The sequence below is a fragment of the Styela clava genome, chromosome 15 (assembly GCF_964204865.1).
Source record: "Styela clava chromosome 15, kaStyClav1.hap1.2, whole genome shotgun sequence".
Classification (NCBI taxonomy): domain Eukaryota; kingdom Metazoa; phylum Chordata; class Ascidiacea; order Stolidobranchia; family Styelidae; genus Styela; species Styela clava.
Genome location: NC_135264.1, coordinates 7,708,228 through 7,723,040, shown reverse-complemented (window position 1 = coordinate 7,723,040; position 14,813 = coordinate 7,708,228). Strand labels below are relative to the sequence as shown.

Here is a 14,813-nt window from a genome sequence, read left to right as displayed (position 1 = left end):
TCGCCGTTTCATTCGATTTTGCTCTGTTTTCCAACAACTGCGAAATACAAATAGCCGAATAGACTACTACTTTATTGCCTACAACCATACCACGTTGAATGCACCCGATCTCGTTCGATCTCGGAAGTTAAGCAATGTCGGGCTCGGTTAGTACTTGCATGGGTGACCGGCTGGGAATACCGAGTGTCGTAGGCTTTTTGTCGCCGTTTCATTCGATTTTGCTCTGTTTTCCAACAACTGCGAAATACAAATAGCCGAATAGACTACTACTTTATCGCCTACAACCATACCACGTTGAATGCACCCGATCTCGTTCGATCTCGGAAGTTAAGCAATGTCGGGCTCGGTTAGTACTTGCATGGGTGACCGGCTGGGAATACCGAGTGTCGTAGGCTTCTCGTCGCCGTTTCATTCGATGTTGCTCTGTTTTCCAACAACTGCGAAATACAAATAGCCGAATAGAATACTACTTTATCGCCTACAACCATACCACGTTGAATGCACCCGATCTCGTTCGATCTCGGAAGTTAAGCAATGTCGGGCTCGGTTAGTACTTGCATGGGTGACGGGCTGGGAAAACCGAGTGTCGTAGGCTTTTTGTCGCCGTTTCATTCGATTTTGCTCTGTTTTCCAACAACTGCGAAATACAAATAGCCGAATAGACTACTACTTTATCGCCTACAACCATACCACGTTGAATGCACCCGTTATCGTTCGATCTCGGAAGTTAAGCAATGTCGGGCTCGGTTAGTACTTGCATGGGTGACCGGCTGGGAATACCGAGTGTCATAGGCTTTTCGTCGCCGTTTCATTCGATTTTGCTCTGTTTTCCAACAACTGCGAAATACAAATAGCCGAATGGACTACTACTTTATCGCCTACAACCATACCACGTTGAATGCACCCGATCTCGTTCGATCTCGGAAGTTAAGCAATGTCGGGCTCGGTTAGTACTTGCATGGGTGACCGGCTGGGAATACCGAGTGTCGTAGGCTTTTCGTCGCCGTTTCATTCGATTTTGCTCTGTTTTCCAACAACTGCAAAATACAAATAGCCGAATAGACTACTACTTTATCGCCTACAACCATACCACGTTGAATGCACTCGATCTCGGAAGTTAAGCAATGTCGGGCTCGGTTAGTACTTGCATGGGTGACCGGCTGGGAATACCGAGTGTCGTAGGCTTTTTGTCGGCGTTTCATTCGATTTTGCTCTGTTTTCCAACAACTGCGAAAAACAAATAGCCGAATAGACTACTACTTTATCGCCTACAACCATACCACGTTGAATGCACCCGATCTCGTTCGATCTCGGAAGTTAAGCAATGTCGGGCTCGGTTAGTACTTGCATGGGTGACCGGCTGGGAATACCGAGTGTCGTAGGCTTTTCGTCGCCGTTTCATTCGATTTTGCTCTGTTTTCTAACAACTGCGAAATACAAATAGCCGAATAGACTACTACTTTATCGCCTACAACCATACCACGGTGAATGCACCCGATCTCGTTCGATTTAAGCAGTTAAGCAATGTCGGGCTCGGTTAGTACTTGCATGGGTGACTGGCTGGGAATACCGAGTGTCGTAGGCTTTTCGTCGCCGTTTCATTCGATTTTGCTCTGTTTTCCAACAACTGCGAAATACAAATAGCCGAATAGACTACTACTTTATTGCCTACAACCATACCACGTTGAATGCACCCGATCTCGTTCGATCTCGGAAGTTAAGCAATGTCGGGCTCGGTTAGTACTTGCATGGGTGACCGGCTGGGAATACCGAGTGTCGTAGGCTTTTCGTCGCCGTTTCATTCGATTTTGCTCTGTTTTCTAACAACTGCGAAATACAAATAGCCGAATAGACTACTACTTTATCGCCTACAACCATACCACGTTGAATGCTCCCGATCTTGTTCGATCTCGGAAGTTAAGCAATGTCGGGCTTGGTTAGTACTTGCATGGGTGACCGGCTGGGAATACCGAGTGTCGTAGGCTTTTCGTCGCCGTTTCATTCGATTTTGCTCTGTTTTCTAACAACTGCAAAATACAAATAGCCGAATAGACTACTACTTTATCGCCTACAACCATACCACGGTGAATGCACCCGATCTCGTTCGATCTCGGAAGTTAAGCAATGTCGGGCTCGGTTAGTACTTGCATGGGTGACCGGCTGGGAATACCGAGTGTCGTAGGCTTTTTGTCGCCGTTTCATTCGATTTTGCTCTGTTTTCCAACAACTGCGAAATACAAATAGCCGAATAGACTACTACTTTATCGCCTACAACCATACCACGTTGAATGCACCCGATCTCGTTCGATCTCGGAAGTTAAGCAATGTCGGGCTCGGTTAGTACTTGCATGGGTGACCGGCTGGGAATACCGAGTGTCGTAGGCTTCTCGTCGCCGTTTCATTCGATGTTGCTCTGTTTTCCAACAACTGCGAAATACAAATAGCCGAATAGAATACTACTTTATCGCCTACAACCATACCACGTTGAATGCACCCGATCTCGTTCGATCTCGGAAGTTAAGCAATGTCGGGCTCGGTTAGTACTTGCATGGGTGACGGGCTGGGAAAACCGAGTGTCGTAGGCTTTTTGTCGCCGTTTCATTCGATTTTGCTCTGTTTTCCAACAACTGCGAAATACAAATAGCCGAATAGACTACTACTTTATCGCCTACAACCATACCACGTTGAATGCACCCGATCTCGTTCGATCTCGGAAGTTAAGCAATGTCGGGCTCGGTTAGTACTTGCGTGGGTGACCGGCTGGGACTACCGAGTGTCGTAGGCTTTTTGTCGCCGTTTCATTCGATTTTGCTCTGTTTTCCAACAACTGCGATATACAAATAGCCGAATAGACTACTACTTTATCGCCTACAACCATACCACGTTGAATGCACCCGATCTCGTTCGATCTCGGAAGTTAGGCAATGTCGGGCTCGGTTAGTACTTGCATGGGTGACCGGCTGGGAATACCGAGTGTCGTAGGCTTCTCGTCGCCGTTTCATTCGATTTTGCTCTGTTTTCCAACAACTGCGAAATACAGATAGCCGAATAGACTACTACTTTATCGCCTACAACCATACCACGTTGAATGCACCCGATCTCGTTCGATCTCGGAAGTTAAGCAATGTCGGGCTCGGTTAGTACTTGCATGGGTGACGGGCTGGGAAAACCGAGTGTCGTAGGCTTTTTGTCGCCGTTTCATTCGATTTTGCTCTGTTTTCCAACAACTGCGAAATACAAATAGCCGAATAGACTACTACTTTATCGCCTACAACCATACCACGTTGAATGCACCCGTTATCGTTCGATCTCGGAAGTTAAGCAATGTCGGGCTCGGTTAGTACTTGCATGGGTGACCGGCTGGGAATACCGAGTGTCATAGGCTTTTCGTCGCCGTTTCATTCGATTTTGCTCTGTTTTCCAACAACTGCGAAATACAAATAGCCGAATGGACTACTACTTTATCGCCTACAACCATACCACGTTGAATGCACCCGATCTCGTTCGATCTCGGAAGTTAAGCAATGTCGGGCTCGGTTAGTACTTGCATGGGTGACCGACTGGGAATACCGAGTGTCGTAGGCTTTTCGTCGCCGTTTCATTCGATTTTGCTCTGTTTTCCAACAACTGCGAAATACAAATAGCCGAATAGACTACTACTTTATCGCCTACAACCATACCACGTTGAATGCACTCGATCTCGGAAGTTAAGCAATGTCGGGCTCGGTTAGTACTTGCATGGGTGACCGGCTGGGAATACCGAGTGTCGTAGGCTTTTTGTCGCCGTTTCATTCGATTTTGCTCTGTTTTCCAACAACTGCGAAAAACAAATAGCCGAATAGACTACTACTTTATCGCCTACAACCATACCACGTTGAATGCACCCGATCTCGTTCGATCTCGGAAGTTAAGCAATGTCGGGCTCGGTTAGTACTTGCATGGGTGACCGGCTGGGAATACCGAGTGTCGTAGGCTTTTCGTCGCCGTTTCATTCGATTTTGCTCTGTTTTCTAACAACTGCGAAATACAAATAGCCGAATAGACTACTACTTTATCGCCTACAACCATACCACGGTGAATGCACCCGATCTCGTTCGATCTCGGAAGTTAAGCAATGTCGGGCTCGGTTAGTACTTGCATGGGTGACCGGCTGGGAATACCGAGTGTCGTAGGCTTTTCCTCGCCGTTTCATTCGATTTTGCTCTGTTTTCCAACAACTGCGAAATACAAATAGCCGAATAGACTACTACTTTATTGCCTACAACCATACCACGTTGAATGCACCCGATCTCGTTCGATCTCGGAAGTTAAGCAATGTCGGGCTCGGTTAGTACTTGCATGGGTGACCGGCTGGGAATACCGAGTGTCGTAGGCTTTTTTTTCGTCGCCGTTCCATTCGTTTTTTATCTGTTTTCTAACAACTGCAAAATACAAATAGCAGAACAGACTACTACTTTATCGACTACAACCATACCACGTCGAATGCACCCGATCTCGTTCGATCTCGGAAGGTAAGCAATGTCGGGCTCGGTTAGTACTTGCATGGGTGACCGGCTGGGAATATCGAGTGTCGTAGGCTTTTCGTCGCCGTTTCATTCGATTTTGCTCTGTTTTCCAACAACTGCGAAATACAAATAGCCGAATAGACTACTGCTTTATCGCCTACAACCATACCACGTTGAATGCACCCGATCTCGTTCGATCTCGGAAGTTAAGCAATGTCGGGCTCGGTTAGTACTTGCATGGGTGACCGGCTGCGAATACCGAGTGTCGTAGGCTTTTCGTCGCCGTTTCATTCGATTTTGCTCTGTTTTCCAACAACTGCGAAATACAAATAGCCGACTAGACTACTACTTTATCGCCTACAACCATACCACGTTGAATGCACCCGATCTCGTTCGATCTCGGAAGTTAAGCAATGTCGGGCTCGGTTAGTACTTGCATGGGTGACCGGCTGGGAATACCGAGTGTCGTAGGCTTTTTGTCGCCCCGTTTCATTCGATTTTGCTCTGTTTTCCAACAACTGCGAAATACAAATAGCCGAATAGACTACTACTTTATCGCCTACAACCATACCACGTTGAATGCACCCGATCTCGTTCGATCTCGGAAGTTAAGCAATGTCGGGCTCGGCTAGTACTTGCATGGGTGACCGGCTGGGAATACCGAGTGTCGTAGGCTTCTCGTCGCCGTTTCATTCGATTTTGCTCTGTTTTCCAACAACTGCGAAATACAAATAGCCGAATAGACTACTACTTTATCGCCTACAACCATACCACGTTGAATGCACCCGATCTCGTTCGATCTCGGAAGTTAAGCAATGTCGGGCTCGGTTAGTACTTGCATGGGTGACGGGCTGGGAAAACCGAGTGTCGTAGGCTTTTTGTCGCCGTTTCATTCGATTTTGCTCTGTTTTCCAACAACTGCGAAATACAAATAGCCGAATAGACTACTACTTTATCGCCTACAACCATACCACGTTGAATGCACCCGTTATCGTTCGATCTCGGAAGTTAAGCAATGTCGGCTCGGTTAGTACTTGCATGGGTGACCGGCTGGGAATACCGAGTGTCGTAGGCTTTTTGTCGCCGTTTCATTCGATTTTGCTCTGTTTTCCAACAACTGCGAAATACAAATAGCCGAATAGACTACTACTTTATCGCCTACAACCATACCACGTTGAATGCACTCGATCTCGGAAGTTAAGCAATGTCGGGCTCGGTTAGTACTTGCAAGGGTGACCGGCTGGGAAATCCGAGTGTCGTAGGCTTTTTGTCGCCGTTTCATTCGATTTTGCTCTGTTTTCCAACAACTGCAAAAAACAAATAGCCGAATAGACTACTACTTTATCGCCTACAACCATACCACGTTGAATGCACCCGATCTCGTTCGATCTCGGAAGTTAAGCAATGTCGGGCTCGGTTAGTACTTGCATGGGTGACCGGTTGGGAATACCGAGTGTCGTAGGCTTTTCGTCGCCGTTTCATTCGATTTTGCTCTGTTTCCAACAACTGCGAAATACAAATAGCCGAATAGACTACTAATTCATCGCCTACAACCATACCACGTTGAATGCTCCCGATCTTGTTCGATCTCGGAAGTTAAGCAATGTCGGGCTTGGTTAGTACTTGCATGGCTGACCGGCTGGGAATACCGAGTGTCGTAGGCTTTTCGTCGCCGTTTCATTCGATTTTGCTCTGTTTTCTAACAACTGCGAAATACAAATAGCCGAATAGACTACTACTTTATCGCCTACAACCATACCACGGTGAATGCACCCGATCTCGTTCGATCTCGGAAGTTAAGCAATGTCGGGCTCGGTTAGTACTTGCATGGGTGACCGGCTGGGAATACCGAGTGTCGTAGGCTTTTCCTCGCCGTTTCATTCGATTTTGCTCTGTTTTCCAACAACTGCGAAATACAAATAGCCGAATAGACTACTACTTTATTGCCTACAACCATACCACGTTGAATGCACCCGATCTCGTTCGATCTCGGAAGTTAAGCAATGTCGGGCTCGGTTAGTACTTGCATGGGTGACCGGTTGGGAATACCGAGTGTCGTAGGCTTTTCGTCGCCGTTTCATTCGATTTTGCTCTGTTTCCAACAACTGCGAAATACAAATAGCCGAATAGACTACTAATTCATCGCCTACAACCATACCACGTTGAATGCTCCCGATCTTGTTCGATCTCGGAAGTTAAGCAATGTCGGGCTTGGTTAGTACTTGCATGGCTGACCGGCTGGGAATACCGAGTGTCGTAGGCTTTTCGTCGCCGTTTCATTCGATTTTGCTCTGTTTTCTAACAACTGCGAAATACAAATAGCCGAATAGACTACTACTTTATCGCCTACAACCATACCACGGTGAATGCACCCGATCTCGTTCGATCTCGGAAGTTAAGCAATGTCGGGCTCGGTTAGTACTTGCATGGGTGACCGGCTGGGAATACCGAGTGTCGTAGGCTTTTCCTCGCCGTTTCATTCGATTTTGCTCTGTTTTCCAACAACTGCGAAATACAAATAGCCGAATAGACTACTACTTTATTGCCTACAACCATACCACGTTGAATGCACCCGATCTCGTTCGATCTCGGAAGTTAAGCAATGTCGGGCTCGGTTAGTACTTGCATGGGTGACCGGCTGGGAATACCGAGTGTCGTAGGCTTTTTTTTCGTCGCCGTTCCATTCGTTTTTTCTCTGTTTTCTAACAACTGCAAAATACAAATAGCAGAACAGACTACTACTTTATCGACTACAACCATACCACGTTGAATGCACCCGATCTCGTTCGATCTCGGAAGTTAAGCAATGTCGGGCTCGGTTAGTACTTGCATGGGTGACCGGCTGGGAATATCGAGTGTCGTAGGCTTTTCGTCGCCGTTTCATTCGATTTTGCTCTGTTTTCCAACAACTGCGAAATACAAATAGCCGAATAGACTACTACTTTATCGCCTACAACCATACCACGTTGAATGCACCCGATCTCGTTCGATCTCGGAAGTTAAGCAATGTCGGGCTCGGTTAGTACTTGCATGGGTGACGGGCTGGGAAAACCGAGTGTCGTAGGCTTTTTGTCGCCGTTTCATTCGATTTTGCTCTGTTTTCCAACAACTGCGAAATACAAATAGCCGAATAGACTACTGCTTTATCGCCTACAACCATACCACGTTGAATGCACCCGTTATCGTTCGATCTCGGAAGTTAAGCAATGTCGGGCTCGGTTAGTACTTGCATGGGTGACCGGCTGGGAATACCGAGTGTCGTAGGCTTTTCGTCGCCGTTTCATTCGATTTTGCTCTGTTTTCCAACAACTGCGAAATACAAATAGCCGAATGGACTACTACTTTATCGCCTACAACCATACCACGTTGAATGCACCCGATCTCGTTCGATCTCGGAAGTTAAGCAATGTCGGGCTCGGTTAGTACTTGCATGGGTGACCGGCTAGGAATACCGAGTGTCGTAGGCTTTTCGTCGCCGTTTCATTCGATTTTGCTCTGTTTTCCAACAACTGCGAAATACAAATAGCCGAATAGACTACTACTTTATCGCCTACAACCATACCACGTTGAATGCACTCGATCTCGGAAGTTAAGAAATGTCGGGCTCGGTTAGTACTTGCATGGGTGACCGGCTGGGAATACCGAGTGTCGTAGGCTTTTTGTCGCCGTTTAATTCGATTTTGCTCTGTTTTCCAACAACTGCGAAAAACAAATAGCCGAATAGACTACTACTTTATCGCCTACAACCATACCACGTTGAATGCACCCGATCTCGTTCGATCTCGGAAGTTAAGCAATGTCGGGCTCGGTTAGTACTTGCATGGGTGACCGGTTGGGAATACCGAGTGTCGTAGGCTTTTTTTTTCGTCGCCGTTCCATTCGTTTTTGCTCTGTTTTCCAACAACTGCGAAATACAAATAGCCGAATAGACTACTACTTTATCGCCTACAACCATACCACGTTGAATGCACCCGATCTCGTTCGATCTCGGAAGTTAAGCAATGTCGGGCTCGGTTAGTACTTGCATGGGTGACCGGCTGGGAATTCCGAGTGTCGTAGGCATTTCGTCGCCGTTTCATTCGATTTTGCTCTGTTTTCCAACAACTGCGAAATACAAATAGCCGAATAGACTACTACTTTATTGCCTACAACCATACCACGTTGAATGCACCCGATCTCGTCGATCTCGGAAGTTAAGCAATGTCGGGTTCGGTTAGTACTTGCATGGGTGACCGGCTGGGAATACCGAGTGTCGTAAGCTTTTCGTCGTCGTTTCATTCGATTTTGCTGTGTTTTCTAACAACTGCGAAATACAAATAGCCGAATAGACTACTACTTCATCGCCTACAACCATACCACGTTGAATGCTCCCGATCTTGTTCGATCTCGGAAGTTAAGCAATGTCGGGCTTGGTTAGTACTTGCATGGGTGACCGGCTGGGAATACCGAGTGTCGTAGGCTTTTCGTCGCCGTTTCATTCGATTTTGCTCTGTTTTCTAACAACTGCGAAATACAAATAGCCGAATAGACTACTACTTTATCGCCTACAACCATACCACGGTGAATGCACCCGATCTCGTTCGATCTCGGAAGTTAAGCAATGTCGGGCTCGGTTAGTACTTGCATGGGTGACCGGCTGGGAATACCGAGTGTCGTAGGCTTTTCCTCGCCGTTTCATTCGATTTTGCTCTGTTTTCCAACAACTGCGAAATACAAATAGCCGAATAGACTACTACTTTATCGCCTACAACCATACCACGTTGAATGCACCCGATCTCGTTCGATCTCGAAAGTTAAGCAATGTCGGGCTCGGTTAGTACTTGCATGGGTGACCGGCTAGGAATACCGAGTGTCGTAGGCTTTTCGTCGCCGTTTCATTCGATTTTGCTCTGTTTTCCAACAACTGCGAAATACAAATAGCCGAATAGACTACTACTTTATCGCCTACAACCATACCACGTTGAATGCACTCGATCTCGGAAGTTAAGAAATGTCGGGCTCGGTTAGTACTTGCATGGGTGACCGGCTGGGAATACCGAGTGTCGTAGGCTTTTTGTCGCCGTTTAATTCGATTTTGCTCTGTTTTCCAACAACTGCGAAAAACAAATAGCCGAATAGACTACTACTTTATCGCCTACAACCATACCACGTTGAATGCACCCGATCTCGTTCGATCTCGGAAGTTAAGCAATGTCGGGCTCGGTTAGTACTTGCATGGGTGACCGGTTGGGAATACCGAGTGTCGTAGGCTTTTTTTTTCGTCGCCGTTCTATTCGTTTTTGCTCTGTTTTCCAACAACTGCGAAATACAAATAGCCGAATAGACTACTACTTTATCGCCTACAACCATACCACGTTGAATGCACCCGATCTCGTTCGATCTCGGAAGTTAAGCAATGTCGGGCTCGGTTAGTACTTGCATGGGTGACCGGCTGGGAATTCCGAGTGTCGTAGGCTTTTCGTCGCCGTTTCATTCGATTTTGCTCTGTTTTCCAACAACTGCGAAATACAAATAGCCGAATAGACTACTACTTTATTGCCTACAACCATACCACGTTGAATGCACCCGATCTCGTCGATCTCGGAAGTTAAGCAATGTCGGGTTCGGTTAGTACTTGCATGGGTGACCGGCTGGGAATACCGAGTGTCGTAAGCTTTTCGTCGTCGTTTCATTCGATTTTGCTGTGTTTTCTAACAACTGCGAAATACAAATAGCCGAATAGACTACTACTTCATCGCCTACAACCATACCACGTTGAATGCTCCCGATCTTGTTCGATCTCGGAAGTTAAGCAATGTCGGGCTTGGTTAGTACTTGCATGGGTGACCGGCTGGGAATACCGAGTGTCGTAGGCTTTACGTCGCCGTTTCATTCGATTTTGCTCTGTTTTCTAACAACTGCAAAATACAAATAGCCGAATAGACTACTACTTTATCGCCTACAACCATACCACGGTGAATGCACCCGATCTCGTTCGATCTCGGAAGTTAAGCAATGTCGGGCTCGGTTAGTACTTGCATGGGTGACCGGCTGGGAATACCGAGTGTCGTAGGCTTTTCCTCGCCGTTTCATTCGATTTTGCTCTGTTTTCCAGCAACTGCGAAATACAAATAGCCGAATAGACTACTACTTTATCGCCTACAACCATACCACGTTGAATGCACCCGATCTCGTTCGATCTCGGAAGTTAAGCAATGTCGGGCTCGGTTAGTACTTGCATGGGTGACCGGCTGGGAATACCGAGTGTCGTAGGCTTTTTTTCGTCGCCGTTCCATTCGTTTTTTCTCTGTTTTCTAACAACTGCAAAATACAAATAGCAAAACAGACTACTACTTTATCGACTACAACCATACCACGTTGAATGCACCCGATCTCGTTCGATCTCGGAAGTTAAGCAATGTCGGGCTCGGTTAGTACTTGCATGGGTGACCGGCTGGGAATACCGAGTGTCGTAGGCTTTTCGTCGCCGCTTCATTCGATTTTGCTCTGTTTTCCAACAACTGCAAAATACAAATAGCCGAATAGACTACTACTTTATCGCTTACAACCATACCACGTTGAATGCACCCGATCTCCTTCGATCTCGGAAGTTAAGCAATGTCGGGCTCGGTTAGTACTTGCATGGGTGACCGGCTGGGAATATCGAGTGTCGTAGGCTTTCCGTCGCCGTTTCATTCGATTTTGCTCTGTTTTCCAACAACTGCGAAATACAAATAGCCGAATAGACTACTACTTTATCGCCTACAACCATACCACGTTGAATGCACCCGATCTCGTTCGATCTCGGAAGTTAAGCAATGTCGGGCTCGGTTAGTACTTGCATGGGTGACCGGCTGCGAATACCGAGTGTCGTAGGCTTTTCGTCGCCGTTTCATTCGATTTTGCTCTGTTTTCCAACAACTGCGAAATACAAATAGCCGAATAGACTACTACTTTATCGCCTACAACCATACCACGTTGAATGCACCCGATCTCGTTCGATCTCGGAAGTTAAGCAATGTCGGGCTCGGTTAGTACTAGCATGGGTGACCGGCTGGGAATACCGAGTGTCGTAGGCTTTTTGTCGCCGTTTCATTCGATTTTGCTCTGTTTTCCAACAACTGCGAAATACAAATAGCCGAATAGACTACTACTTTATCGCCTACAACCATACCACGTTGAATGCACCCGATCTCGTTCGATCTCGGAAGTTAAGCAATGTCGGGCTCGGTTAGTACTTCCATGGGTGACCGGCTGGGAATACCGAGTGTCGTAGGCTTCTCGTCGCCGTTTCATTCGATTTTGCTCTGTTTTCCAACAACTGCGAAATACAAATAGCCGAATAGACTACTACTTTATCGCCTACAACCATACCACGTTGAATGCACCCGATCTCGTTCGATCTCGGAAGTTAAGCAATGTCGGGCTCAGTTAGTACTTGCATGGGTGACCGGCTGGGAATACCGAGTGTCGTAGGCTTTTCGTCGCCGTTTCATTCGACTTTGTCCTGTTTTCCAACAACTGCGAAATACAAATAGCCAAATAGACTACTACTTTATCGCCTACAACCATACCACGTTGAATGCACTCGATCTCGGAAGTTAAGCAATGTCGGGCTCGGTTAGTACTTGCATGGGTGACCGGCTGGGAATACCGAGTGTCGTAGGCTTTTTGTCGCCGTTTCATTCGATTTTGCTCTGTTTTCCAACAACTGCGAAATACAAATAGCCGAATAGACTACTACTTTATCGCCTACAACCATACCACGTTGAATGCACCCGATCTCGTTCGATCTCGGAAGTTAAGCAATGTCGGGCTCGGTTAGTACTTGCATGGGTGACCGGCTGGGAATACCGAGTGTCGTAGGCTTTTCGTCGCCGTTTCATTCGATTTTGCTCTGTTTTCCAACAACTGCGAAATACAAATAGCCGAATAGACTACTACTTTATCGCCTACAACCATACCACGTTGAATGCACCCGATCTCGTTCGATCTCGGAAGTTAAGCAATGTCGGGCTCGGTTAGTACTTGCATGGGTGACCGGCTGGGAATACCGAGTGTCGTAGGCTTTTCGTCGCCGTTTCATTCGATTTTGCTCTGTTTTCCAACAACTGCGAAATACAAATAGCCGAATAGACTACTACTTTATCGCCTACAACCATACCACGTTGAATGCACCCGATCTCGTTCGATCTCGGAAGTTAAGCAATGTCGGGCTCGGTTAGTACTTGCATGGGTGACCGGCTGGAATACCGAGTGTCGTAGGCTTTTCGTCGCCGTTTCGTTCGATTTTGCTCTGTTTACCAACAACTGCGAAATACAAATAGCCGAATAGACTACTGTTTAATTGCCTACAACCATACCACGTTGAATGCACCCGATCTCGTTCGATCTCGGAAGTTAAGCAATGTCGGGCTCGGTTAGTACTTGCATGGGTGACCGGCTGGGAATACCGAGTGTCGTAGGCTTTTTGTCGCCGTTTCATTCGATTTTGCTCTGTTTTCCAGCAACTGCGAAATACAACTAGCCGAATAGACTACTACTTTATCGCCTACAACCATACCACGTTGAATGCACCCGTTATCGTTCGATCTCGGAAGTTAAGCAATGTCGGGCTCGGTCAGTACTTGCATGGGTGACCGGCTGGGAATACCGAGTGTCGTAGGCTTTTCGTCGCCGTTTCATTCGATTTTGCTCTGTTTTCCAACAACTGCGAAATACAAATAGCCGAATAGACTACTACTTTATCGCCTAAAACCATACCACGTTGAATGCACCCGATCTCGTTCGATCTCGGAAGTTAAGCAATGTCGGGCTCGGTTAGTACTTGCATGGGTGACCGGCTGGGAATACCGAGTGTCGTAGGCTTTTCGTCGCCGTTTCATTCGACTTTGCTCTGTTTTCCAACAACTTCGAAATACAAATAGCCGAATAGACTACTACTTTATCGCCTACAACCATACCACGTTGAATGCACTCGATCTCGGAAGTTAAGCAATGTCGGGCTCGGTTAGTACTTGCATGGGTGACCGGCTGGGAATACCGAGTGTCGTAGGCTTTTCGTCGCCGTTTCATTCGACTTTGCTCTGTTTTCCAACAACTGCGAAATACAAATAGCCGAATAGACTACTACTGTATCGCCTACAACCATACCACGTTGAATGCACCCGATCTCGTTCGATCTCGGAAGTTAAGCAATGTCGGGCTCGGTTAGTACTTGCATGGGTGACCGGCTGGGAATACCGAGTGTCGTAGGCTTTTCGTCGCCGTTTCATTCGATTTTGCTCTGTTTTCCAACAACTGCGAAATACAAATAGCCGAATAGACTACTACTTTATCGCCTACAACCATACCACGTTGAATGCACCCGATCTCGTTCGATCTCGGAAGTTAAGCAATGTCGGGCTCGGTTAGTACTTGCATGGGTGACCGGCTGGGAATACCGAGTGTCGTAGGCTTTTTGTCGCCGTTTCATTCGATTTTGCTCTGTTTTCCAGCAACTGCGAAATACAACTAGCCGAATAGACTACTACTTTATCGCCTACAACCATACCACGTTGAATGCACCCGTTATCGTTCGATCTCGGAAGTTAAGCAATGTCGGGCTCGGTTAGTACTTGCATGGGTGACCGGCTGGGAATACCGAGTGTCGTAGGCTTTTCGTCGCCGTTTCATTCGATTTTGCTCTGTTTTCCAACAACTGCGAAATACAAATAGCCGAATAGACTACTACTTTATCGCCTACAACCATACCACGTTGAATGCACCCGATCTCGTTCGATCTCGGAAGTTAAGCAATGTCGGGCTCGGTTAGTACTTGCATGGGTGACCGGCTGGGAATACCGAGTGTCGTAGGCTTTTCGTCGCCGTTTCATTCGACTTTGCTCTGTTTTCCAACAACTGCGAAATACAAATAGCCGAATAGACTACTACTTTATCGCCTACAACCATACCACGTTGAATGCACTCGATCTCGGAAGTTAAGCAATGTCGGGCTCGGTTAGTACTTGCATGGGTGACCGGCTGGGAATACCGAGTGTCGTAGGCTTTTCGTCGCCGTTTCATTCGACTTTGCTCTGTTTTCCAACAACTGCGAAATACAAATAGCCGAATAGACTACTACTGTATCGCCTACAACCATACCACGTTGAATGCACCCGATCTCGTTCGATCTCGGAAGTTAAGCAATGTCGGGCTCGGTTAGTACTTGCATGGGTGACCGGCTGGGAATACCGAGTGTCGTAGGCTTTTCGTCGCCGTTTCATTCGATTTTGCTCTGTTTTCCAACAACTGCGAAATACAAATAGCCGAATAGACTACTACTTTATC

The 14,813-nt window shown here is 47.0% G+C and overlaps 54 non-coding genes and 20 pseudogenes across 54 annotated transcripts; all 74 read left to right on the top strand.

The window, feature by feature from the left end:
* The first annotated feature begins 76 nt into the window (after positions 1-76).
* Positions 77-195, top strand: LOC144413618 (5S ribosomal RNA). The gene has a single exon (XR_013469510.1). It is a non-coding gene; the product is annotated as a 5S ribosomal RNA (ribosomal RNA).
* An 81-nt stretch (positions 196-276) lies between these two features.
* On the top strand, positions 277-395 carry LOC144413617 (5S ribosomal RNA). Its single transcript, XR_013469509.1, has one exon. It is a non-coding gene; the product is annotated as a 5S ribosomal RNA (ribosomal RNA).
* Positions 396-476: 81 nt separating this feature from the next.
* Positions 477-595, top strand: LOC144416816 (5S ribosomal RNA). The gene has a single exon (XR_013472709.1). It is a non-coding gene; the product is annotated as a 5S ribosomal RNA (ribosomal RNA).
* Positions 596-676: 81 nt separating this feature from the next.
* Positions 677-795, top strand: LOC144418409 (5S ribosomal RNA; annotated as a pseudogene).
* Positions 796-876: 81 nt separating this feature from the next.
* On the top strand, positions 877-995 carry LOC144413615 (5S ribosomal RNA). The gene has a single exon (XR_013469507.1). It is a non-coding gene; the product is annotated as a 5S ribosomal RNA (ribosomal RNA).
* Positions 996-1,076: 81 nt separating this feature from the next.
* Positions 1,077-1,185, top strand: LOC144412361 (5S ribosomal RNA; annotated as a pseudogene).
* Positions 1,186-1,266: 81 nt separating this feature from the next.
* Positions 1,267-1,385, top strand: LOC144413614 (5S ribosomal RNA). The gene has a single exon (XR_013469506.1). It is a non-coding gene; the product is annotated as a 5S ribosomal RNA (ribosomal RNA).
* Positions 1,386-1,466: 81 nt separating this feature from the next.
* Positions 1,467-1,585, top strand: LOC144412924 (5S ribosomal RNA; annotated as a pseudogene).
* An 81-nt stretch (positions 1,586-1,666) lies between these two features.
* LOC144413613 (5S ribosomal RNA) lies at positions 1,667-1,785 on the top strand. Its single transcript, XR_013469505.1, has one exon. It is a non-coding gene; the product is annotated as a 5S ribosomal RNA (ribosomal RNA).
* Positions 1,786-1,866: 81 nt separating this feature from the next.
* Positions 1,867-1,985, top strand: LOC144416409 (5S ribosomal RNA). The gene has a single exon (XR_013472302.1). It is a non-coding gene; the product is annotated as a 5S ribosomal RNA (ribosomal RNA).
* Positions 1,986-2,066: 81 nt separating this feature from the next.
* Positions 2,067-2,185, top strand: LOC144415669 (5S ribosomal RNA). Its single transcript, XR_013471561.1, has one exon. It is a non-coding gene; the product is annotated as a 5S ribosomal RNA (ribosomal RNA).
* Positions 2,186-2,266: 81 nt separating this feature from the next.
* LOC144413612 (5S ribosomal RNA) lies at positions 2,267-2,385 on the top strand. The gene has a single exon (XR_013469504.1). It is a non-coding gene; the product is annotated as a 5S ribosomal RNA (ribosomal RNA).
* Positions 2,386-2,466: 81 nt separating this feature from the next.
* On the top strand, positions 2,467-2,585 carry LOC144416815 (5S ribosomal RNA). Its single transcript, XR_013472708.1, has one exon. It is a non-coding gene; the product is annotated as a 5S ribosomal RNA (ribosomal RNA).
* An 81-nt stretch (positions 2,586-2,666) lies between these two features.
* Positions 2,667-2,785, top strand: LOC144416859 (5S ribosomal RNA). Its single transcript, XR_013472752.1, has one exon. It is a non-coding gene; the product is annotated as a 5S ribosomal RNA (ribosomal RNA).
* Positions 2,786-2,866: 81 nt separating this feature from the next.
* LOC144416258 (5S ribosomal RNA) lies at positions 2,867-2,985 on the top strand. Its single transcript, XR_013472151.1, has one exon. It is a non-coding gene; the product is annotated as a 5S ribosomal RNA (ribosomal RNA).
* An 81-nt stretch (positions 2,986-3,066) lies between these two features.
* Positions 3,067-3,185, top strand: LOC144416814 (5S ribosomal RNA). The gene has a single exon (XR_013472707.1). It is a non-coding gene; the product is annotated as a 5S ribosomal RNA (ribosomal RNA).
* Positions 3,186-3,266: 81 nt separating this feature from the next.
* On the top strand, positions 3,267-3,385 carry LOC144418408 (5S ribosomal RNA; annotated as a pseudogene).
* An 81-nt stretch (positions 3,386-3,466) lies between these two features.
* On the top strand, positions 3,467-3,585 carry LOC144415425 (5S ribosomal RNA). Its single transcript, XR_013471317.1, has one exon. It is a non-coding gene; the product is annotated as a 5S ribosomal RNA (ribosomal RNA).
* Positions 3,586-3,666: 81 nt separating this feature from the next.
* LOC144412360 (5S ribosomal RNA) lies at positions 3,667-3,775 on the top strand (annotated as a pseudogene).
* Positions 3,776-3,856: 81 nt separating this feature from the next.
* Positions 3,857-3,975, top strand: LOC144413611 (5S ribosomal RNA). Its single transcript, XR_013469503.1, has one exon. It is a non-coding gene; the product is annotated as a 5S ribosomal RNA (ribosomal RNA).
* Positions 3,976-4,056: 81 nt separating this feature from the next.
* On the top strand, positions 4,057-4,175 carry LOC144415668 (5S ribosomal RNA). The gene has a single exon (XR_013471560.1). It is a non-coding gene; the product is annotated as a 5S ribosomal RNA (ribosomal RNA).
* Positions 4,176-4,256: 81 nt separating this feature from the next.
* On the top strand, positions 4,257-4,375 carry LOC144413610 (5S ribosomal RNA). Its single transcript, XR_013469502.1, has one exon. It is a non-coding gene; the product is annotated as a 5S ribosomal RNA (ribosomal RNA).
* An 85-nt stretch (positions 4,376-4,460) lies between these two features.
* Positions 4,461-4,579, top strand: LOC144417985 (5S ribosomal RNA; annotated as a pseudogene).
* An 81-nt stretch (positions 4,580-4,660) lies between these two features.
* On the top strand, positions 4,661-4,779 carry LOC144414969 (5S ribosomal RNA). The gene has a single exon (XR_013470861.1). It is a non-coding gene; the product is annotated as a 5S ribosomal RNA (ribosomal RNA).
* An 81-nt stretch (positions 4,780-4,860) lies between these two features.
* Positions 4,861-4,979, top strand: LOC144413609 (5S ribosomal RNA). Its single transcript, XR_013469501.1, has one exon. It is a non-coding gene; the product is annotated as a 5S ribosomal RNA (ribosomal RNA).
* An 83-nt stretch (positions 4,980-5,062) lies between these two features.
* On the top strand, positions 5,063-5,181 carry LOC144414523 (5S ribosomal RNA). The gene has a single exon (XR_013470413.1). It is a non-coding gene; the product is annotated as a 5S ribosomal RNA (ribosomal RNA).
* Positions 5,182-5,262: 81 nt separating this feature from the next.
* LOC144416813 (5S ribosomal RNA) lies at positions 5,263-5,381 on the top strand. Its single transcript, XR_013472706.1, has one exon. It is a non-coding gene; the product is annotated as a 5S ribosomal RNA (ribosomal RNA).
* An 81-nt stretch (positions 5,382-5,462) lies between these two features.
* Positions 5,463-5,580, top strand: LOC144412540 (5S ribosomal RNA; annotated as a pseudogene).
* Positions 5,581-5,661: 81 nt separating this feature from the next.
* Positions 5,662-5,770, top strand: LOC144412870 (5S ribosomal RNA; annotated as a pseudogene).
* An 81-nt stretch (positions 5,771-5,851) lies between these two features.
* On the top strand, positions 5,852-5,970 carry LOC144414499 (5S ribosomal RNA). The gene has a single exon (XR_013470389.1). It is a non-coding gene; the product is annotated as a 5S ribosomal RNA (ribosomal RNA).
* An 80-nt stretch (positions 5,971-6,050) lies between these two features.
* On the top strand, positions 6,051-6,169 carry LOC144417506 (5S ribosomal RNA; annotated as a pseudogene).
* An 81-nt stretch (positions 6,170-6,250) lies between these two features.
* LOC144415667 (5S ribosomal RNA) lies at positions 6,251-6,369 on the top strand. Its single transcript, XR_013471559.1, has one exon. It is a non-coding gene; the product is annotated as a 5S ribosomal RNA (ribosomal RNA).
* An 81-nt stretch (positions 6,370-6,450) lies between these two features.
* On the top strand, positions 6,451-6,569 carry LOC144414497 (5S ribosomal RNA). The gene has a single exon (XR_013470387.1). It is a non-coding gene; the product is annotated as a 5S ribosomal RNA (ribosomal RNA).
* An 80-nt stretch (positions 6,570-6,649) lies between these two features.
* On the top strand, positions 6,650-6,768 carry LOC144417505 (5S ribosomal RNA; annotated as a pseudogene).
* An 81-nt stretch (positions 6,769-6,849) lies between these two features.
* LOC144415666 (5S ribosomal RNA) lies at positions 6,850-6,968 on the top strand. Its single transcript, XR_013471558.1, has one exon. It is a non-coding gene; the product is annotated as a 5S ribosomal RNA (ribosomal RNA).
* Positions 6,969-7,049: 81 nt separating this feature from the next.
* On the top strand, positions 7,050-7,168 carry LOC144413608 (5S ribosomal RNA). The gene has a single exon (XR_013469500.1). It is a non-coding gene; the product is annotated as a 5S ribosomal RNA (ribosomal RNA).
* Positions 7,169-7,253: 85 nt separating this feature from the next.
* On the top strand, positions 7,254-7,372 carry LOC144416139 (5S ribosomal RNA). Its single transcript, XR_013472033.1, has one exon. It is a non-coding gene; the product is annotated as a 5S ribosomal RNA (ribosomal RNA).
* An 81-nt stretch (positions 7,373-7,453) lies between these two features.
* Positions 7,454-7,572, top strand: LOC144416812 (5S ribosomal RNA). Its single transcript, XR_013472705.1, has one exon. It is a non-coding gene; the product is annotated as a 5S ribosomal RNA (ribosomal RNA).
* Positions 7,573-7,653: 81 nt separating this feature from the next.
* On the top strand, positions 7,654-7,772 carry LOC144417863 (5S ribosomal RNA; annotated as a pseudogene).
* An 81-nt stretch (positions 7,773-7,853) lies between these two features.
* Positions 7,854-7,972, top strand: LOC144415017 (5S ribosomal RNA). Its single transcript, XR_013470909.1, has one exon. It is a non-coding gene; the product is annotated as a 5S ribosomal RNA (ribosomal RNA).
* An 81-nt stretch (positions 7,973-8,053) lies between these two features.
* LOC144412897 (5S ribosomal RNA) lies at positions 8,054-8,162 on the top strand (annotated as a pseudogene).
* An 81-nt stretch (positions 8,163-8,243) lies between these two features.
* LOC144414496 (5S ribosomal RNA) lies at positions 8,244-8,362 on the top strand. Its single transcript, XR_013470386.1, has one exon. It is a non-coding gene; the product is annotated as a 5S ribosomal RNA (ribosomal RNA).
* Positions 8,363-8,448: 86 nt separating this feature from the next.
* On the top strand, positions 8,449-8,567 carry LOC144414539 (5S ribosomal RNA). Its single transcript, XR_013470429.1, has one exon. It is a non-coding gene; the product is annotated as a 5S ribosomal RNA (ribosomal RNA).
* Positions 8,568-8,648: 81 nt separating this feature from the next.
* On the top strand, positions 8,649-8,766 carry LOC144418133 (5S ribosomal RNA; annotated as a pseudogene).
* An 81-nt stretch (positions 8,767-8,847) lies between these two features.
* Positions 8,848-8,966, top strand: LOC144416407 (5S ribosomal RNA). The gene has a single exon (XR_013472300.1). It is a non-coding gene; the product is annotated as a 5S ribosomal RNA (ribosomal RNA).
* An 81-nt stretch (positions 8,967-9,047) lies between these two features.
* LOC144415665 (5S ribosomal RNA) lies at positions 9,048-9,166 on the top strand. The gene has a single exon (XR_013471557.1). It is a non-coding gene; the product is annotated as a 5S ribosomal RNA (ribosomal RNA).
* Positions 9,167-9,247: 81 nt separating this feature from the next.
* LOC144416603 (5S ribosomal RNA) lies at positions 9,248-9,366 on the top strand. Its single transcript, XR_013472496.1, has one exon. It is a non-coding gene; the product is annotated as a 5S ribosomal RNA (ribosomal RNA).
* Positions 9,367-9,447: 81 nt separating this feature from the next.
* On the top strand, positions 9,448-9,556 carry LOC144412896 (5S ribosomal RNA; annotated as a pseudogene).
* Positions 9,557-9,637: 81 nt separating this feature from the next.
* On the top strand, positions 9,638-9,756 carry LOC144414495 (5S ribosomal RNA). Its single transcript, XR_013470385.1, has one exon. It is a non-coding gene; the product is annotated as a 5S ribosomal RNA (ribosomal RNA).
* Positions 9,757-9,842: 86 nt separating this feature from the next.
* On the top strand, positions 9,843-9,961 carry LOC144414411 (5S ribosomal RNA). The gene has a single exon (XR_013470301.1). It is a non-coding gene; the product is annotated as a 5S ribosomal RNA (ribosomal RNA).
* An 81-nt stretch (positions 9,962-10,042) lies between these two features.
* Positions 10,043-10,160, top strand: LOC144418132 (5S ribosomal RNA; annotated as a pseudogene).
* An 81-nt stretch (positions 10,161-10,241) lies between these two features.
* On the top strand, positions 10,242-10,360 carry LOC144416406 (5S ribosomal RNA). The gene has a single exon (XR_013472299.1). It is a non-coding gene; the product is annotated as a 5S ribosomal RNA (ribosomal RNA).
* An 81-nt stretch (positions 10,361-10,441) lies between these two features.
* LOC144415663 (5S ribosomal RNA) lies at positions 10,442-10,560 on the top strand. Its single transcript, XR_013471556.1, has one exon. It is a non-coding gene; the product is annotated as a 5S ribosomal RNA (ribosomal RNA).
* An 81-nt stretch (positions 10,561-10,641) lies between these two features.
* Positions 10,642-10,760, top strand: LOC144413607 (5S ribosomal RNA). The gene has a single exon (XR_013469499.1). It is a non-coding gene; the product is annotated as a 5S ribosomal RNA (ribosomal RNA).
* An 84-nt stretch (positions 10,761-10,844) lies between these two features.
* LOC144415265 (5S ribosomal RNA) lies at positions 10,845-10,963 on the top strand. The gene has a single exon (XR_013471157.1). It is a non-coding gene; the product is annotated as a 5S ribosomal RNA (ribosomal RNA).
* An 81-nt stretch (positions 10,964-11,044) lies between these two features.
* LOC144416638 (5S ribosomal RNA) lies at positions 11,045-11,163 on the top strand. Its single transcript, XR_013472531.1, has one exon. It is a non-coding gene; the product is annotated as a 5S ribosomal RNA (ribosomal RNA).
* Positions 11,164-11,244: 81 nt separating this feature from the next.
* On the top strand, positions 11,245-11,363 carry LOC144414968 (5S ribosomal RNA). The gene has a single exon (XR_013470860.1). It is a non-coding gene; the product is annotated as a 5S ribosomal RNA (ribosomal RNA).
* Positions 11,364-11,444: 81 nt separating this feature from the next.
* Positions 11,445-11,563, top strand: LOC144414196 (5S ribosomal RNA). The gene has a single exon (XR_013470087.1). It is a non-coding gene; the product is annotated as a 5S ribosomal RNA (ribosomal RNA).
* An 81-nt stretch (positions 11,564-11,644) lies between these two features.
* LOC144414547 (5S ribosomal RNA) lies at positions 11,645-11,763 on the top strand. Its single transcript, XR_013470437.1, has one exon. It is a non-coding gene; the product is annotated as a 5S ribosomal RNA (ribosomal RNA).
* Positions 11,764-11,844: 81 nt separating this feature from the next.
* On the top strand, positions 11,845-11,963 carry LOC144415810 (5S ribosomal RNA). Its single transcript, XR_013471704.1, has one exon. It is a non-coding gene; the product is annotated as a 5S ribosomal RNA (ribosomal RNA).
* Positions 11,964-12,044: 81 nt separating this feature from the next.
* Positions 12,045-12,153, top strand: LOC144412359 (5S ribosomal RNA; annotated as a pseudogene).
* An 81-nt stretch (positions 12,154-12,234) lies between these two features.
* LOC144413606 (5S ribosomal RNA) lies at positions 12,235-12,353 on the top strand. Its single transcript, XR_013469498.1, has one exon. It is a non-coding gene; the product is annotated as a 5S ribosomal RNA (ribosomal RNA).
* An 81-nt stretch (positions 12,354-12,434) lies between these two features.
* On the top strand, positions 12,435-12,553 carry LOC144413604 (5S ribosomal RNA). Its single transcript, XR_013469496.1, has one exon. It is a non-coding gene; the product is annotated as a 5S ribosomal RNA (ribosomal RNA).
* An 81-nt stretch (positions 12,554-12,634) lies between these two features.
* LOC144417152 (5S ribosomal RNA) lies at positions 12,635-12,752 on the top strand. The gene has a single exon (XR_013473045.1). It is a non-coding gene; the product is annotated as a 5S ribosomal RNA (ribosomal RNA).
* Positions 12,753-12,833: 81 nt separating this feature from the next.
* On the top strand, positions 12,834-12,952 carry LOC144413603 (5S ribosomal RNA). The gene has a single exon (XR_013469495.1). It is a non-coding gene; the product is annotated as a 5S ribosomal RNA (ribosomal RNA).
* Positions 12,953-13,033: 81 nt separating this feature from the next.
* On the top strand, positions 13,034-13,152 carry LOC144418244 (5S ribosomal RNA; annotated as a pseudogene).
* An 81-nt stretch (positions 13,153-13,233) lies between these two features.
* On the top strand, positions 13,234-13,352 carry LOC144416584 (5S ribosomal RNA). Its single transcript, XR_013472477.1, has one exon. It is a non-coding gene; the product is annotated as a 5S ribosomal RNA (ribosomal RNA).
* An 81-nt stretch (positions 13,353-13,433) lies between these two features.
* LOC144412358 (5S ribosomal RNA) lies at positions 13,434-13,542 on the top strand (annotated as a pseudogene).
* Positions 13,543-13,623: 81 nt separating this feature from the next.
* Positions 13,624-13,742, top strand: LOC144413602 (5S ribosomal RNA). Its single transcript, XR_013469494.1, has one exon. It is a non-coding gene; the product is annotated as a 5S ribosomal RNA (ribosomal RNA).
* Positions 13,743-13,823: 81 nt separating this feature from the next.
* Positions 13,824-13,942, top strand: LOC144413601 (5S ribosomal RNA). Its single transcript, XR_013469493.1, has one exon. It is a non-coding gene; the product is annotated as a 5S ribosomal RNA (ribosomal RNA).
* Positions 13,943-14,023: 81 nt separating this feature from the next.
* On the top strand, positions 14,024-14,142 carry LOC144417862 (5S ribosomal RNA; annotated as a pseudogene).
* Positions 14,143-14,223: 81 nt separating this feature from the next.
* On the top strand, positions 14,224-14,342 carry LOC144413600 (5S ribosomal RNA). The gene has a single exon (XR_013469492.1). It is a non-coding gene; the product is annotated as a 5S ribosomal RNA (ribosomal RNA).
* An 81-nt stretch (positions 14,343-14,423) lies between these two features.
* Positions 14,424-14,532, top strand: LOC144412357 (5S ribosomal RNA; annotated as a pseudogene).
* Positions 14,533-14,613: 81 nt separating this feature from the next.
* Positions 14,614-14,732, top strand: LOC144413599 (5S ribosomal RNA). The gene has a single exon (XR_013469491.1). It is a non-coding gene; the product is annotated as a 5S ribosomal RNA (ribosomal RNA).
* The last annotated feature ends 81 nt before the right edge of the window (positions 14,733-14,813 follow it).